The sequence below is a fragment of the Armigeres subalbatus genome, chromosome 3 (genome assembly GCF_024139115.2).
Source record: "Armigeres subalbatus isolate Guangzhou_Male chromosome 3, GZ_Asu_2, whole genome shotgun sequence".
Lineage (NCBI taxonomy): Eukaryota > Metazoa > Arthropoda > Insecta > Diptera > Culicidae > Armigeres > Armigeres subalbatus.
The window spans coordinates 45,164,326-45,181,880 of NC_085141.1; the positions used below are offsets into that span (position 1 = coordinate 45,164,326).

General features: G+C 37.8%; 1 protein-coding gene across 1 annotated transcript in view; it reads right to left on the minus strand.

The window, feature by feature from the left end:
• Positions 1–17,555, minus strand: part of LOC134221610 (uncharacterized) — a 637,051-nt gene that overhangs the window by 233,063 nt on the left and 386,433 nt on the right. The window lies entirely within an intron of this gene.

Sequence of the window (17,555 nt, forward strand, 5' to 3'; positions counted from 1 at the left end):
CGCGAAAACTAAGACGAAAAGTAGGGTAGTGTGGTCAATCGCGAGATAGTCGTGTGGATGCTTCAGTCGTATCAGTGACTGCTGTCCCTTTGTGACAATTTTCCCTTAATGTAGAAATTTGAACCCTTCGATTGCGTTGGGACATCAAGAAGCAGAATTGTAACTTTCACAACTTGAAGACGAGGAGAATGGTCCGCAGGTATAAGATTCTTTAATCTCTGCGTTCGTCGTTGGTATGAGCAAAATGGTTTCGTTATTGTTCGTTGGAAAGCGTGATTGTATGTCGTTTTCCAGTTTAGAAACATGTTAAATCGAGCACAGTTCAGAACGCAAGTTCAAGTCCAAGGAAAATAAAACAGATTACAAGCTTGGATAAGATTGACAAATCGCAAGCGCTGTGCAAATTAAAAGGTTACAGATACTGTAATACATTGAAGTTATGGTTTTTGCTTGTTCTGTAATACGGTTGCAACTTTAACTCTACAAGAAGGAGAGGTATAACAATTTGTCATGAGTAGTATTGTTTCTACATCCTATTACCTTGCTAGGAGAAGGTAGGGTTTGAACTTATGTACATGGTAGCTATCAGACACCCAGAAATGGATGATTGAAGAGGTATTTAGCAATGGCAACAACTTGATGGGTAAATGCAAAGTGGTATGAGTGTATTTCTACATTTTTTTCATTCCAAAAAAGTTCCTCACTGGGTATGATATAGACGGAGTTATCGTGTTGCAGGTTCTAAGCATAAAAGTCTAATGTGGTTATAAAAATTATCTATCGTAAAACCATTCGAATTCTAAGTATTAAAGTATTGAAATTCAATGACGTGTAAAATGTCAGTGCAGACAGTTACAATGACAGTAAGTTTGATTGAATATGCAATTATTTGTTAACAACATTTATGATCGCATATTAGTAACATTTGCATTTCGGTTGATTTTGAAAATCGTTTGTCAATCCTCCCCACAAACTCAATTATTCCCAACTTACCACAGATAAGCAAGATAGTAAAGCCTATTTTACTATTGTGGTATTAGATGCAGTAAATTAAGCTTTCTGAACGATTCACAGGTTTTTTACAAAATGAACAAAAATGCGAGTGTTACAAATATGCGATCATGGGCAGAGTATGTGAATGAAAACACATTTAATATCATAATATATTTTTATCTGTAGAGATTTCTTTCGAATTCGATAGAAAAGTCAGTCAAATATGGAAGAAGACGTTTGCGATGGTCAAAGGATCCCGGCACAACGTGGTCACTGCCTTCCTGGCATCTGGAAAGAAACTTTGAGCCCCTAAAGGTGATTTCAATTCAGAAAATTCGGAAGCAAATACCTACCATAATTAGCAGAATCCTTTGCTTCTTTAAAGTAATTGAATCACTAGGTGGCTAGGTGTAGATTCAATTTGCTCAACTTCGTCATCAATCAAAGCGAATCAGTTCGATAGTAGAAGAATTAGTTTCAATATTAGAGTGAGTTCTTTAAACTTTGTTTCTTCGAAGGAAGTGGATAATTCAGACATTCCCGATTCATCCTGTTTATATTAATGCTCATAGTAAACCGTGAATACGTGATCCTCAACAAGGTTTTTTTTCGAAACGGTGTCTTTGCTGAACGTAAATATCAAAGGAACTGGTCCAGGCGAGAATTGTTAGGGCAGTAAGGACTGACATTTAACTCCTTGAGAAAAGCTTGGTGACACCGACCGAAACCGACGGGTGGGCTTATGTCCCAGCTATTTTCCGTCCCAGAAAACCGTTGCAGACTTTGGTATACGCCGTATCAATCCAGCTGAATGGATCACTCAACTAGAAGGGGGGATCCGGATAAACGCCAATCCGGCTTTTAACATAGGGATCAAGAAGGTAATTATTCCAATTTGGTTCGAGGGCAGCCCTAAGAGGGGCAAAAATCATGAGTTTGCAGAGGTCTCCATCCAACGCATCGGGTGCCAGATAAATGGAACTAAAGGAGACGAGTGGCGAAACAGTCGTCGAGGAGAGCGCCAATAGCCGAGATGTATAGCCGAACAATACGGTGAAGATAGGATCGAAGCTCCTGCTGAGCTTGACTGTCGTCATGGTGCAACTAAATGACACTATCGAAATCACCAATATTTATATGTTTTAGTTATAGGTGTTACAGAAGTAGGAAAGGAAATTTTCGGATTAGAAATTGTCTCGACTTCCCTGGGCATAAATGTATCACCGTGTTAGCCTCATGATATACGAATGCAAAAATGGTAACTCGGCTTAGAAACCTCGCAGTTAACAACTGTGGAAGTGCATGATGAACAATAAGCTGCGAGGCAGAAATGTCCCAGTAGGGGATATAATGCCAATAAGAAGAAGAAGAAGTTACAGAAGTTACTTAATTGTACAATTAGATTTTTCTACTATTGATAACCTGACGATAACAAAAATACTGTTTTTATTTTGATTTGGACTGAAGTGAATGGCATCGCAATACACACTGGTCCAGGGAGGAGACGAAGTGGTAAAAAGTTTTTCAAGCCGATAATAGCAGAGATAGAAAAAAAAAACTTTGTTCTACAAAGTTGCTCCTAACGGTAAGGGGCTCATTGAGGTTTTCATGAAAATTAGGGTGGGCCACATTTGAAAAAAAAAATGAAAAATAAAACTTTCATTTGCAGAGATACGGGTATACAATGTTCCACGAAGTTGTAGTTCAGCCAAATTCCTCTAGCTCTTAAATTGACTGATTTAGAGCAATTTTCCCAAGTTTACTTAGGGTGACCCTTAAAAAACAGTTTTTTTGCTCTAACTTTTTTGTTTCAAATTACTCAGCAATGTGATGTTCAGACCACTTTTTGTGCTTTTGTGACCACTTTTTTCATGGTTTTAACGTTGTCATATCTCATGCGGATCAAAAGTTATTAAGGTCTTTCTTCGAAAAAAAAACGTTTTCTTCTAACGGCTGTATCTATGAATGGCGCAAACATTTTTTCAATCTGTTTTTTCAACCTTATTCTACTACTTTCAGGCTTCATTTCAGGGTGTTTGAATCGAGGGGATAATTGAAAATAACCCAATATTATTGCAATGCAAAATTACCGTTTTTTTTATTTTCAAGCACTAATTTGCTATTTTTATGTGTTTTGCTTGGTTAAGCCATGGTTACTTCGTGATATGGCAATCGCCACACCATTTTATTATAGAGCCTGAGCAGCTAGTATCTTGAAAACAGCAGTTCTTATCAACTTGATATGAATAAGAGGTAACATGGCAAAAAATAATAACAAAAATTAATATCCACAATTTTGTATTTTTCACGAATGATTAGACTCGTTCGACGAGATTCAAGAGTTGTCAATATTGTCTTTAAAGGCATTTTCAACAACCTTTTTATAGAATACCTTGTTTCATAAGCACGTGGTCGATTAAAAACAAGGGGACTGAATGTAAACATCGAAGCACCAGCTGGTTTTGTTGTGTAAACATGATCAGCTGGGGAGCTGAGAACAGTGAAAAATATGTAAACATGAGGGAGCTGGCGGCAACTGTCAAGATCTTCAAGTGAAATGCGCAAGGTAGCCAACAGCGAAATCGAAAGCGAAATCTGAGTACGACGAAATTAATTTCATAAAAGTCTGGTGAAAAAAATTGCAGTACTTTAGGCATAACATTATCAGATATTTTAATACAAAACAAAAAATAATTATGTTTTGCCTTTGATATTGTAATAACAACATATGTTATGCCTTGAATATTTTGTATATTACTGTTTGTTATTTCATGTCTTATACATGTTAGTAATTCTCGCTGAGACCGGGCCACTATTTACACAAGGTCTTTGAAAATGCCCAAATTTATGTTCATTCGAAAGGTTTTGGGCGAGTTTATTAGGGATCCGAGTTAAATTTTTCAGAAAGATGGACCCCTCGTTAGTTATAGACGGACCCCTCGATTTTTGTCAATTCTTGATTCACAAAAACTGTCGTAACTCCAACATTTCTCAACCGATCTAATGGATCAGCATATCGTTGGAAAGAGGAAGTGTGTATCCTTAATTTGCGATGATAAAAATGAGGCAGCCATATTGGATTTGGTATTGGATTAAAATTTTGAGCCTTCCAAATAAATTACTGTTGTAGATATGCTCTTCATTTTCAAAATATATTTGGCGTAGAATAGTATATGAAATCAATGAACTGATGTCGTAGTCTCATATTAACCATAAAAATAATGTTCTTTCGTCGAATGGGTCTTAAAAAATATTTTTGGAGAATCGTACAGAACTTTTGATAGAAAAAACATACACCTGAGATTTTTGAACCCAAAGCTCAATATAAGCTAAGCCTTCCATCGATGTAGTGATATTCAAAATCGGTGGTTGCAAACCTAGCAAAAAAATAATTTTTAAAAATATATCCAAGATGGCAGCCAAATCATGGCTGCCCCTTTGTTATTATTGCAAATTGAGGATACTCTCTTCCTTTTTCCAACGATATGCTGATCTCTAAGATCGTTTGAGAGTTATGGCAGTTTTGGTGTTGGAGTCAAGTATTGGCTTGAGAAATGGATTGCGAGTGATTTGACTATGCATCCAATTTGGGAATCTCGAGCTCGTTCAGTAGCCGCTAGGTTGCGAAGGCCGACGGAGGTCCTTCGTAGCTTAGTTGGTTAAAGCACCAGTCTAGCGTACTGTAGGGTCATGGGTTCGAGTCCCATCGAAGGGAAAGTGGTTACCTCCAATACATTTTCCAAATCAATATCTTCCACATAACGTACATAGGGTAGAGAACCATTTGGGCAGCACCCCCTATTCCCGTCAGCAACGTTCATTACTCAAGCGCATCACAACCGAATTGCTTGTTTTTTTAGTACATGGTTAGTTTTTGTCGATATTTTGTGATGTACAAACAATCAAGCCATTTGGTTGGAACGCGGTCGAGTTATTAACGTTGTAGACGGGAATAGGGGGTGCTGCCCAAATGGTCCCGCTCCCTATTCACATATGAGTTTTCATAACATTGTAAATTAACGTCCAAGTCGGGTGGTTTAATCCCCGGAAATAGGCAACTACCTTTGATTGAACTGAGTTTTGGTGAGTCGAGAATTGACAAAAATCGAGGGGTCTTTAAAAGTGATTTCGTTTTTAACTAACGAGGGGTACATCTTTCTAAAAAAATTAACTCAGATCCCTAAAAAACTCACTGAAAGCATTCGAATGAACACCAATTTAGGTATTTTCAAAGACCTCGTAGAAATAGTGACCCGCTCTCAGCAAGAATTACACACATGTAAAAGATATGAAATAACAATAAGAAATATATAAAATATTCAAGGCATAACACATGTTGTTATTACAATATCAAAGGCAAAACATAATTATTTTTCGTTTTGTATTAAAATATCTGATAATGTTATGCCTAAAATATTTATTTTGGATATTAATTTTTGTTATTATTTTTTGTCATGTTACCTCTTATTCATATCAAATGCATAAGAACTGCTGTTTTCAAGATATTAGCTTCTGCTCAGGCTCTATAACAAAATGGTGTGGCGTTCTTGGAATCTAGCTGAGCTACAACATCGCGGAACATTGTATACCCGTATCTCTACAAATGAAAAAAAAATATTTTTCATTTTTTTCAAATGTGGCCCACCCTAATTTTTATGAAAACCTCAATAAGCCCCTTACCGTTAGGAGCAACTTTGTAGAACAATTTATTTTTCTATCTCTGCTGTTTTAGGCTTGAACAACTTATTACCACTTTGACTCTTCCCTGGACCAATGTGCACTGCGAGCGCCTAGGATGTGGTGGGGTTTGACAGTGATCTCTCGTAAACCTCTACAAAAAACTGCATGTATCCTCAGGCCCTTTCAAAGCGACCAGCCCAAGAGCCTCGTCAACGGCAACGTCAGCTTACACCAGCGGAAATCGAAATGGATACAATGCATAATGGGCTAACAGTTGTGCCATTACACTCTTTGTGTAAACCCGGGTGACACCGTTCTTGAAATGGCGTGAGGGCTAATATCACAGCTATCTTTCGTCCCGGAAAACCGTGGCAGACTTTGGGACACGCCGTACCAATCCAGCCGAAAGGATCATCCAACCAAATGGGAGGGATCCAGATCCATCTAGACGCCGATTCGGCTCATAACACCTAGATGTCAACCCCAGTAGAAGCAAATGTACTAGAGCGCTAGTGGCGCTGTAATCATTTAAATAATTTTGTCAAATTATGCTCCAACAAGCATCAGTTGGCCATAATTTATGCATTATGTTGTAGTGCATGTTTTGTTTTGTCACCAATATCGGCTTGACATTTGTAGTACCGGTACTTGGCTGCCAGGTCGAAGTAACCTGGATGTTAGTCACGCGAACAGGGACGACTTTAGCAATCTTATGGTTTTGAATCAACTTCAACCCCCGAATAGTCTCACTGTGTTAGCAAATGGGATCAAGAAGGTAATTATTCCAATTTGGTTCGAGGGCAGCTCCAAAGGGTCCAACAATCATGAGTTCGGAGAGGTCTCCATCCAACGCATCGGGTGACAGATAGATGGAACTAAAGGAAACGAGTGGCGAAACAGTCGTCGAGGAGAGCGCTAACTGTGCGCCAATTGCCGGCATGTATAGCAGCACAATACGGTGGAGATATGATCGAGATTCCTGTTGAGTTTGACCGTCGTCATGTCGTCAATCAAGCATGTAGACCGTATTGATACATTGAGAGCATATAACAATAAACTACATGTTTTAGTTATCCAGCTTCTTACGATGGCCATAAACGTAATGAGGGGTGACTCAATCATGACAGATGCTGTGTACATTAATTCATAACTGCATCGAAGTTATTTGGAATTTTAGTTTGTTGCGGAAAACTATTTACAGATCACGCTGAATCAATTTGAACATAAAATGGTGTGATAAATATTTTTTATTCTAGCGAACCTGACGAGCGATGCAGAGGCATCCACAGAATATCAAGAAAGCAACTTTGAAATCTTGTGCTTTGAAGATGCTCCGAGTATGTGTGGGTGAAAATCTAATCTTGAAGACCACATCGTGCTTTCGTGCTGTGCGGTTCTTTTCTCTCTTTGCGTAAGGAAGTTTTTAATACTACCCGAAGCTATTTTAATTTTAACAGTGCTTTTCAGCGCTATTTGTACCCACTGATCCCGTTACGATCTTTACTTGGACCCGTGCCTTCGTTTTACGTTGGACCCGTTTGTGGAAGTAAAATTTCGACAAGCGGTGGTAATCCTGCAGGGACACCGTTCTGGAAAAAAAACCTCTTAGAAGATCACGTCTCAATGCTCAGCTGTCTCATAGCTCATTAATAAAAACAAGAGGAAGGGTGAGTCTCTGAATTCTCCACTTCCTTCTAATAAACAAGGTTTCAAGATCGTCCTGCCAAAGCGCGGAAAAAATAGAAGGAAGCTGGAGACTTCAGATGTTCCTTCTAACTCTAACATTGGAAATAATTCTTCTCCTATCGAACTGAGCAATCAGTTCGATTTGATTAATGACAAAATTGGGTTTTCTGGCTTTCGGAATGAAATCTTGAGTAACCTTCAGGGGATCAAGGTTTCGTTTCAGTTTGCCAGGAAGGGTGACTGCCGCGTTTTGCCGGGATCCTTTGACGATCGCAAACGTCTTCTTCAGTATTTAACTGAGAATCGGCATAAATTCTTCACGTACGACGACAAAACTGAACAATTATTCAAATTCGTCTTGCAGGTCTCCCTAGTGATGATAAATCAATGGATGAGATTAAAATTGAAATTTCTCAATTACTTGGATTTGCGCCAGTCCAAGTAATTAAGATGAAAAAGAAATCTCACTCTGGTACTTCCCAGAGGGGCATTTCTCAAGAATTTTATTTAGTTCATTTTAACAAAAGTGAACTAAATAATATGAAAAGTTTGGAAAAGGCCTGTATTATGTCCCATGTCCGTGTTACATGGGAACATTTCCGCAGACCTGGGGGAAATTTCCAAAACCCCACTCAGTGCCTTAAGGTCACTCCTGACAGAATCCAAGTTTCAAAGTGCTCGCGTTTTCGGGGGCACACCACTGTGTCATCTGCAAACAGAGATTTTTGACACCCTGGTGGTAAATCAGGTAATTCAGAAGTGAAAATGTTATATAATCTGTGTAATGCTGCCTTGGGGAACACCAGCTCTTACAGGTAATCTATCAGATTTGGAATTCTGATAGTTTACCTGCAGTGAGCGATCTGATAAATAATTTTGGATCAGTTTAATAATGTACAGAGAAAGAATTAAAATGCACCAATTTTACAATCAAACCTTCATGCCAAACACTGTCAAATCAAGAAGAGCAACTCCAGTCGAATATCTTTCAGATTTGTTGAGCCGAATTAAATTCGTTACTCTTAATAACCGATGGGTGGTTGAATGCCCATGGCGAAAACCAAATTGCTCATCAGCAAAAATAGAATTGTCATTAATATGAACCATCATTCTATTTAAAATAATCTTTTCAAACAGTTTGCTTATTGAAGAAAGCAAACTGATTGGGCGGTAACTAGAAGCCTCAGCTGGATTTTTGTCCGGCTTCAAAATTGGAACAACTTTGGTATTTTTCCATTTATCTGGGAAGTATGCCAATGAAAAACATTTGTTAAATAAATTAACCAAAAAGGATAAAGAGCTCTCAGGAAGTTTTTTTATAAGTATGTAGAAAATATCATCATCACCCGGGGCTTTCATATTTTTAAATTTTCTAGTAATAGATCTCACTTCATGCAAATTAGTTTCCAATGAAGGGTCAAAAACATTCTCTTGATTGAGAATGCCTTCGAAGCTCCGTGTAACCTGATCCTCAATTGAACTAGTGAGACCTAGACTAAAATTATGGGCACTCTCGAACTGCTGAGCAAGTTTTTGAGCCTTTACGCCATTTGTTAATAAAATTTTATTTCCCCTTTTTAAGCGCTGGAATTGGTTTTTGAGGTTTTTTAAGAATTTTCGTTAATTTCCAAAAGGGCTTCGAACTTCAAGACATTATTCTCAAAGTTGGTATTTCTCAGAATAGCGAAACGTTTTTTAATTTCATTTTGCAAATCTCGCCAAATAACTTTCAACGCGGGATCGCGAGTTCTTTGGTATCGCCTTCTTTTCACATTTTTAAGATGGATCAGTAGCTGAAGATCGTCGTCAATAATAATGGAGTTGAATTTAATTTCACATTTAGGAATTGCAATACCTTTGGCTTCGACAATTAAAATTGTCAAAGATACAAGAGCATTATCAATATCACTTTTGGTATCGAGAGGAATATCAACATCAAAATTCATATCGATATACGTTTTATATAAATCCCAATCAGCTCTATGATAATTAAAAGTAGAGCTGATTGGATTATAAATGGCTTCTTGTGAGATTTCAAATGTCACAGGAAGGTGATCAGAGTCAAAGTCAGCATGAGTTACCAAATTGGCCACACAGCTGACTTGAATCAGTTGAAACCAAATCAATTGTAGAAGGATTTCGAGTGGATGATGAAAGCAGTATGATAATAAATCTGATCGTTATGTGTTACCAACGCCAACATTGCTTAGAAAAATATGAATAATTTTTGAATGGGCAGATGGCGGCTGCTAAAATTTTGTCCAATATGAAAGCAATATACGATACTGCCCATAATTATATTGTTGACGTAACAACCATTACACTTTCGTATGTATTTGGGATGATTCAAGGACAAACATCACAAATTCAATAAATTTCAACCCATTTTTTTTTCACATTGTGCAAAAAAAAAATCGATAGGTCGAGGGAGCAGTTCGGGTGAAGAAGTCTTCAAAAAATAATAAGTCACTGCTTCGCCATGGAAGCAACATGTTGGGCCACCATGCGTCTCCATGTTTGTTAGGTGTAGGGTAAGACGGTATAATGCGCCCCACCTGGCCAAAACGCTCCCTTTTGATTTCTAGAAAACTATAACTAACTAAGGGTCAAAATCAGTTGGTGCATATAAATATTTGTGAAATCATCATACTATGTGAATGTGGAAGTATTTTTGTATTACATAATGAAAATAATTGCTATTATACAATTACAAGAAGTAACAGGTTTGATGTAACTTTCAATGTTTGATTGCTCAACATTCTAGAGCGATGCTAGCATACTGTCCGCAAAACTTACATTGGAACACTCAGTTGGCCAACAAAAAAAAAATTTTCTCGGTGGTTAATATGATATAAAATTGCATCCATCTTCGAAAATGTAACGTTTTTTTTTTGAACATATATTTCACGCCCAGTGTAGGCAGGACGATATGCCCTTACCAACTGGACACAAGCGCGGCGAGCTAGCAGCAGTTGCCTCCAAATTATATGGAAACTATTGAAATGTATTTCAAACCTGATTAAATGGACTTATGTTGGTTTTCTAATGCCGATTACATAAGGCTTTGTAACATTTTTATTATGGGAATGATAAAATACTAATGAAGGGCTATGAAATGTCTTTGGCTGAGGTGGGGCATATATATATATATATATATTGCCTAGGCACTTTTTGAAATCCATTTTTTCACGACTTTTCAAAAAAGCTTTATTACGTGTTATCTGTAATATTTTTATATGACTACTCACGGGCAATGCATTTGCGACTTCCTGGACTACCAAATAACGCAAAGTTTGCATAAATTGCATTGAAAAGTAAAAAGTTATCAAGGTATTGCCTTAGGAGGGGGCATAATATATCGTCTTACCCTATATGTTGTGGATGGTGCTTGTATTCAACATTTTTTTATTTCTCAAGCATCGTCCCCAAAACGGTCGACGTCTCTTAATATTTAATATAATATGTAAAATTAAGAGATTAAATTTCATGACTATAGATTGAAAATCGATAAAGTATTTATTTCAAAAGTTATGATAAAAAAGTTTATTTAAAAAAGGTCGAATTTTTAGATTACCCTTTTCAAACTTGGTTACTATAGTGGCAAAACAAAAAATGCATGTTTTATAATTTTCGGAAAGAGGCGATTTTACCAAATATTGCAGAGTTCGGTGATATCGTATACAGGTCGGACTCGATTATCCGGGATTCGATTATCCAGAATTTTAGACTCGATTATCCAGAGTATTTTTTTCTTCATTTTTTTAAAATAATTTCTATATTATAATAAATAATATGATTATTTTAACAATATGGGACATATCTAGGTTGTGAGAGGGGGGTTGAAAAAGGGAATGTTTTGTATATTGAAATTTACCTATTGGCTTGTACATGTCAAATTCATGAATGCAAATAAATATATCACTGTTACATTCATACAAAATATAATTGTTTGAAGAAACATGAACGTTCTGGATTTAGAGGGACTGAAGTAGGGGTATTCTATATATTCAATCTTACTTCCATGAATTAATTTCCACAAATTGATCGATTGTAAATTTAGCTGTTGCATTTTAGACAAAATGTTCAGATTAGCCATTTATGTCAATTAAAAACTGACGAAGCAATCGGTAATTCGACAGATGTAAACGAAACCTTGCCATAAAAAAACGATGTGTTTGGGTGCATTAATGGAATAGCAGATTTCGCTCTTAATTGATAAAACCCAGATTAATCCACCTAGCGGTGATGGTGCCTTTCTCGACCTTCGTAAAATGTGTGTGCTTGAAAAAAGATGAGCTAGTGGCTAGGAGTAAAAAAGACAAATTTCTTTGTCCGTTCTATGAAAATCAGATTATTTATGGCAAAGATATTGTAGATCCAGTTGAAAACCGAAAATCATATTTTGTCCCATTTCCGGATGTCGCAACTGTATCGCGAGTGGTGCCCGACTATGGCACAGTTGCGCACTACTCGCGATGCAGTTGCAATATCCGGAAATGCGAGAAAATGCGATTTCGCGGGACCTCGGTTCGGTTTTCAGCTTGATCTACAATATGCTAATAAGAATTTCGACATTTTGTTTCCTTTTCCAATCTTTTGACGTACATAACCCTGTTTTATTTCACCCAGTCATATATTTTAAGGATATCACTTTTGGATGTTAGTTGAACTGAAGCTCCGACTACACAAAAAGAAAACGAAAATGTCATTCCCATCACGCGAGCGGAGGGCAATATTTGTTATGATATAAATCTCATGACCGTCTTTCTGCCAAACTCCCGTATGAAGTGGGAGAGACAGAGACATCATCTCAGTTCGTCGAGCTGAATCGATTGATATATAACACTAAGGGTCTCCAGGCCTTCTGTAAAGGTTTTTGGAGCGAACATACAGCCTTTTCGTATAAAAAGGCTAAAATGGTGTTTCGGCCATAACTTCCGATCCCATAGTCCGATCTAGCCAATTTTCAATAGGAAACAATGGGACAGGATTCTGCGTCGCATGCAACTTGTTGCGTGTGAATCGATTAAGGTTAGGTGTCCGAAAAATAGGTGACATTTTTTGCGATTTTTATGAAAAAAGGTATTTTGGTCATAACTTCCGATCCCATAGTCCGACCTGTCCAATCGGTTGAGAATAAGTGCCTGAAAAATGAGTGACATTTCTTACGCAATATTTTCGTATGAATTTGTATTTTGGCCATAACTTTCGATCCCATAGTTCGATCTGGCCAATTTTAAATAGGAAACAATAAGACAGGATTCTGCGTCGAATGCAACTTGTTGCGAGCAAATCGGTTGAGGATAAGTGCTTGAAAAATGAGTGACATTTTTTACGCGATTTTTTCGTTTGAATTTGTATTTTGGCCATAACTTTCGATCCCATAGTTCGATCTGGCCAATTTCAAATAGGAAACAATGGGACAGGATTCTGCGTCGAATGCAACTTGTTGCGAGCAAATCGGTTGAGGATAAGTGCCCGAAAAATGAGTGACATTTTGTTGAGTAGTTTTGCGCACACACACACACACACACACACACACACACACACACACACACACACACACACACACACACACACACACACACACACACACACACACACACACACACACACACACACACACACACACACACACACACACACACACACACACACACACACACACAGACATCACCTCAATTCGTCGAACTGAGTCGATTGGTATATAACACTATGGGTCTCCGGGCCTTCTATAAAAAGTTTGTTTTTGGAGCGATCATATAGCCTTTACCGTATACTTAGTATACGAGAAAGGCAAAAACGACGATATAAAAGAAGCATAAGTCTTTTTGGATCATAACAAGACAAACAACAAATTTCTCGTCACCTAATGCAAATGCGAAAAAGGGGCAGAGAAATATTGCCTTCACCGACTTTGTGATAAAACGCTTCGTTTTAGTACAATTGCCATTGACGACAATGTGTAAAATAAGTCAAAATGCGTCATCAGCACAGATGGCCTTATAATTAAAGGTTTTCTAGAAGATTTTATCTTGCAGAATATCCCCCTTAAGATAAAATAATTCGATTGCGATTCTGTCACCGTTAGTAAATGGAACATTGCCTGCAAGATCTAACAATAGAATCGCGGCGATTGGTTGTCGGCATTGCAACGATGTAACCGCTTACGTCTTGTAGAGCCTTCACATTGTGTCCTAATGAAAATTGAATAGCAATGGACTCAAAAGTTTCATAGTTTTCTATTGAAAAATGACTAGATCAAACTTTGGGTTCAGAAATTATGACGAAAATACTATTTTTGTACAAAATGCGCGTAAATAGTCTAGCTATTTTTATTTGCACCTTTTCTCAACCAACGAGATGCATTCAAATGGGATTCCTGACTTATCATTCATTTTGAAAATTGGTTGGATCAAACTATGGACTCCAAAGTTATAGCAACAAATTTTTTTTCCATAATACACCCGAAAGTCATGAATACCGCAAGGAGTGAAAAAAAATGGATTTTGATGGCTGATTTGTACGTGATGTATGTAACTATTCCAAAAGTGTAAAACGAGTGTACACTCGGATGCGATTTGTAGCACCGTTGGGAAGGTGCATAAAAATCGATCGCGGTATCTTAACCTATTTGCTAATTCGTTTAAACAATAATTCCAAACCATTGTGAGTAATGCAATCTGGTCATCAACAATAATGATCACCTAATAATGTAATCGAAGCGATTGGTACGAAATGCTCCCGTTCTATGGCTTAATTGTGAAATCAAGTTAAGAATTAATTCTCAGGTATTTTCAACAACGCTGCACAGAAAAATATATTAAGCTCTTTTAGTAGAATGTATTAAACCGTCTAAGGGTAGTCCCGAGGGAAATTATGAGATGTATCCTTTCTTTTGCTTTGTTTTGTAAATGCAGGTCAACGTGCTTTAAAAAGCGTTTTATCTCAAATGATTCAATTTGGTGAAACAGTTTGAAGAAATGATAACAGCTGCAAATATTATTGCTTGGAAACACAACAAACTTTTCCAGGACACTAGTCAATACTGGCTGTGGGGTCTGGGTCATTTGGCATAAAGTCATTTGGCATAACGCCATTTGGCATAAGGTCATTTGGCATAAAGGCCATTTGGCATAATGGTCATTTGGCATAAGGGACATTTGGCATAATTTTGAACTGTAAGAAAAGAGTGGGTCATTTGGCATAACGGACATTAAGCATAATTTCGAGCTGTGAAAGCGAAAGGGATATTTCATGTAATGTTTAGCGTAGATAAAGTAGGTCGAGGCTGTTTTCTGATAAATTTAGATTGATGGTAGACATTTTCCAGAAGAACGAAATAACAAAACGGCAGAATTACTTCCGAGAGAGGGATCACATCCATCAATGACTTATTCCGGCCACATGCCTACTTTTAAAGTAGGGATTCGCCCACCATTGCTTCAATCCGAGCATGCGCCGTAAGACCAGATCAAATCCACCATTGCCTTAATCCGGGTAAGCGCCTAACTTTAAAAACTCAAGCAACACACTTGTCGTAGACGAGTTACTAAAACCAATCAAGTCACATATGAGTTATTGCAACCAAATCAATCTGAATTGTGCTTTTCGGGGAAGAGATCACATCTACCATTGATTTATTCCTGTCAAGCGCCTACTTATAAAGAAGGAGTCACATCTACCAGTCCCATAATCCGGGCAGGGCCTACTTTTGAAGAAGGGATCACATCCACCATTGCATTGCCACAATTCAGGCCACACACCTACTTTTAAAGAAGGGATTACATCCACCATTGCCTCAATCCGGACAAGCGCCTATTTTTAAAGAACAAATCAAATCCTCCATTGCCATAATCCGTGCAAGCGCCTATTTTTAAAGAAGGGATCACATCCACCATTGCCTCAATCCGGGCAAGCGCCTTCTTTTAAAGAAGGAATCACATCAACCATTGTCATAATCCGGGCAAGTGCCTACTTTTAAAGAAGGGATCACATCCACCATTGCCTCAATCCGGACAAGCGCCTTCTTTTAAAGAAGGGATTACATCCACCATTGCTTCAATCCGGACAAGCGCCTATTTTTAAAGAACAAATCAAATCCTCCATTGCCATAATCCGTGCAAGCGCCTATTTTTAAAGAAGGGATCACATCCACCATTGCCTCAATCCGGGCAAGCGCCTTCTTTTAAAGAAGGAATCACATCCACCATTGTCATAATCCGGACAAGCGCCTAATTTTAAAGAAGGGATCACATCATCCATTGCCATAATCCATGCAAGCGCCTTCCTTTAAAGAATGGATCGGATCCACCATGACCTTAATCCGGGCAAGCACCTATTTTTAAAGAAGGGATCTCATCCTTCATTGCCATAATCCGGCAACACGCCTTCTTTTAAAGAGGGGATTATATCCACCACTGCTCTAGTCCGGGCATGCGCCTACTTTTGCATTGCATTGCAAATGCATTCTTTCCACGAGAGGACAATGTCTTTTTAATATTGTTATTGACGGGTGTTATATTTACTATTCCGGGGTGTTTCCCGCACCACTTAGTCACCATTTAGCGAACGCAAAGAAAAATTATGCCAAATGTCCGTTATGCCAAAAGACCCTCACTTTTGACGTTGGTTACAATTATGCCAAATGTCCGTTATGCCAAATGACCGTTATGCCAAATGGCCTTTATGCCAAATGACCTTATGCCAAATGGCGTTATGCCAAATGACTTTATGCCAAATGGCCCGCTCCCCTGGCTGTGTATGAGCAAAAACATAGGTCAAGATAAAGGATTTTAAATTGACATGGATTATAAGCTTATAAAATATTATTTAGAAAAAGATTCAATAAAACTAAAGGTTATCAAAAAATAATTTATAGTAAACTATAACCAATTCAGAAATAATTGTTGTTTCGTTGTTCAGGTTATTGAAGTAAAATTTTCCCAGAAAACAACAACCTCGCGACAACACATTTAATACGCTGCTTTAAAACAGGCAAACTCGAGTTGAAACTAGTCAAATCCGCGGATTCCAAGAACTCATAATAACCCGCGACACAACATTACGACAAGACTATTCTTGGAAAATTATGCCGTAAAGACATTTGAAGTATCGCCGCAGTGTTCATGATTACCGCAGCTGTGGCTACAGTCGTTAAATCTTATGACTCACGCGTCACTCCACATCGTGTAACGGTTATTACTTACTTTTGAAAACATTTTCTAGCGATGCCTCCCGTTGAATTCTTCCTCCGGTTCCGAACCACCCGCTTCTGGATCCAACTCCAACAATAACGACGCACACGTGACGATGAGTGCCTTCACGATGGAAAAGAAGAAAAAAGCGCACGTTTCTTCACTATTTTTGCCTTCACTCACCACCCGGATCAAGAACTGACGTAGAGCTTTTTCTTCTCTTCGGCCCAGTTGCCCGGCCCGGCGAAGAAACTAGATTTGCTTCAGTGTAATCTAATAACACTGTGTTAAGGATGGTGTAATTGTAAGAAACTTACTGACAGTCATTATGGACATCAGAGAAACACATTTCAATCTTGATACAAACGCTGCGAAAAGTTGAAGTCATTAAAAGGTCAGAGTGGTGACAATGAATATTTTAACGCGAAATTGATAACATTGTTATAACCAGTATCACACAACATTTAGAATGCTTGAATTACGTATTAGTTTAACATACAGATTGATAAACTTCGTTCAGAATTACATAATTACTACATTATCTTGTCACCAGAAATAACTACTTCACGCGATCCACTACCAGCCCTTTGCCTTTTTTCCACTATACTGTTGAATATTTTAATCGAAAAGCAACACTTTTCGCCATTTTGTTTTTACATCTTTAGTAGTTATTGTGCGCTTATTGAATCTTAAATATACAAAGAAAAAATAATGAAAACAATCAGCGCGTAAAAAGGTGATTTGATTTCAATATGTACATATGAATTAAGTGCCAATAAACAAACATTTGTGAAAAAAACTTTGATGTTTATCACTACATCTTCTTCATCTTCTATGGTCTACATTCCAAGTGAAACTTGATCTGCTAATTGTTCTATTAGCATTTCCACAGTTATTAATAGAAAGCATTTCATGCCGTCAACGGTGGCAAGGACAATGGTTGTATTTCCCAGGCAGTCAAGAATGTTTCCCACACGAAAACATCCTGGACTGACCACT